The sequence below is a fragment of the Tenebrio molitor genome, chromosome 6, assembly GCF_963966145.1.
Source record: "Tenebrio molitor chromosome 6, icTenMoli1.1, whole genome shotgun sequence".
Taxonomy (NCBI): Eukaryota; Metazoa; Arthropoda; class Insecta; order Coleoptera; family Tenebrionidae; genus Tenebrio; species Tenebrio molitor.
Window position 1 is genome coordinate 18,952,845 of NC_091051.1, and position 2,318 is coordinate 18,955,162.

Below are 2,318 nucleotides of genomic sequence, written 5' to 3' on the forward strand. Positions count from 1 at the left end.
TCTTACAGTAATAATAACTAAGAGAATATTTTGTAAATGATTACCTAAAGATTTATTTTTAAAATCTAATATTTTCTATAGTACACAAATATTTTAAAATAATACATCCCAAACATTAACATGAACTTTCTTATTTACAGTTGCTTACGACTTCCTATCTTAGAACGTGTAAAGTGATGCTTATTTACTTTTAGAGTTCTGTTAGTGGCTGAAGGGACATTTGGTGGGGGAAACTTGCTCGGTCCAAATATCCAACGAATAGCAACTACTCTTATACAGGGTGTCCCAAAAATGGCGTACTAACGGTGCACTACGGTGTAGAAGAGACTACCGTAAACGTCAGAAAAATGTTTAAAAAATTCTATTGGACTTAATTGCTGATTTGGCGGTCCTTGAAAGTGGCACTTAACAGGAAAATTATTTTGAAATATATGTATTAAATTGTCATGACAGATACCTCTAATCGTACATATTATCACAAAGTACAAGATTACTCACTACCAATATCTAATTCTGCACAATAGTAAATTTAGAAGCTTTGGAAATCGAAAAAAATATTTTCGGCCTCCCAATCTGGGAAATATAGCGTTACCGTTACAATGCAGAAACAATTTGATAACTGTCAGCTTTATTACTTCTGGGTTGAATGTCAATATGTTGTACTGGTGCTTCTCTTACGGTACTGGTGATGGAATTGTCTGCTGGTACATAGTTATATTGGAAGCAAGTGCTAAAAATTCAAGTAGATTAAAGCACTGTATCGAAGTTTGTGACACAACTCACCATTGTTTGAGCTGTAGCTGCAACACAGTACATTTTGTTTTTGATGTTGAAGGAAGGTCATCAGTCATCATGAATCATTTTAGGAACTTCAATCTTGTGTCCATAGGGCAATCAAGGTTCAAATATTTGTCAATTTTATTAATACCAATTTAACCTGACTTCCATATATTTCTTCACAGTTTCAACCCAGTTTGGATTGGTAATGGCAAATGATCTACAAATATTGGTTTTTGTGTCAGTTATCAATATAATATCTTCTCTTGACATTTTTCATTTTCAGAGTATATAACTCCTTTCGGAGACAGGCACCACAAACACCTATTAATAAAACTGTCTGTAATAAAATATGGTTTATTAAAAATTTGTGAATTAAAGAATAGTTATTACATACTTTCGTGAGAAGAAATTGTCCTATGTAACGTTGTTTCGATTTTTGTGGGAATAATTCAGAATTTAGTCCTGCCACTAGTTGTACTGCCTCTGGTGTCACATTTAACTCACTCTATATTATATACTAGACATTTTTTTCACTCGATTAATACACCAAAATCAAATTTTGAAGCACGACCGTGAAAATTTAGCCGCCAAATAATTTGTTAGGAAAAAAACAAATGAGCGGTCACGGTCGTCAAGGAATTGATTCCATAGCATTCGATTCTTTATTGACGATGTCAAATTCTACAATAAAATTAGTTTTGATTTTTAAAAGATTTAATATTTTGGTCAGCCGAAAAGTCTAATACAAATGTCGTACGGGACGTATTTTCCGGCCCTCCAACTATCAGGCACTCGGCTGCGCCATCGTGCCCGAAACCAGTTGTCGTGCCGGAAAATTCACATCCCGTACTCTAATGTAAATAACTATTTAAATCCACTACGGTAACATTGCAAGGTAATGATGTACGATTACATCTTTGTTTACATTGTATTACCGTTAATAATAAAAATAATAATAATTAATTTTTTTGTCTGAAAATTTTTTTACATATTTTTTTCGTGTACATTTAAACATCCTGGATACGGTAGTAAGTAGTTAGTACGCCATTTTTGGGACACCTGTATACTAATAATGTTGACCATAATGACCGGCTCGAACGAAATAGCCTGGCTGCACATCCCCACCTAATGTCCCTTGACGAAGCCACTGGAGTCTATTTAAGAATTATTTTGTCACATTACTAAGGCCCGGTTTCTGGAACGGTCCGATAACTTAACGGCCGGTTAAATCAAGCGTTACTATAGAAACGCTAGAAAGTGACCAATCACATTACATGATTTTTGTGCTTATCGGAGAGTTAACTAACTGGCCAAATAAAATGTTTCCAGAAACCGGACCTAAGTAAGGTAAAATGTACTGAATGTAATTACATAGTAGAAAATTTCTTTACTGAAAGTGAAAATTACAGATTGATGTTTCTCGAAAAATTTTCAGAAAAAACTTAGTGTCTTTGGATATCTTGAGGAGCGATTTCCTTAGAGTCATCACTTTTCTATTTATTGTTCAATTTCAGTCGACAATAAACAGAATAATGAAT

At 33.8% G+C, this 2,318-nt stretch overlaps 1 long non-coding RNA gene across 1 annotated transcript; it reads left to right on the forward strand.

The window, feature by feature from the left end:
* The first annotated feature begins 602 nt into the window (after nucleotides 1–602).
* LOC138133820 (uncharacterized) lies at nucleotides 603–1,160 on the forward strand. Its single transcript, XR_011160534.1, has 2 exons — nucleotides 603–899; nucleotides 963–1,160. It is a non-coding gene; the product is annotated as an uncharacterized lncRNA (long non-coding RNA).
* The last annotated feature ends 1,158 nt before the right edge of the window (nucleotides 1,161–2,318 follow it).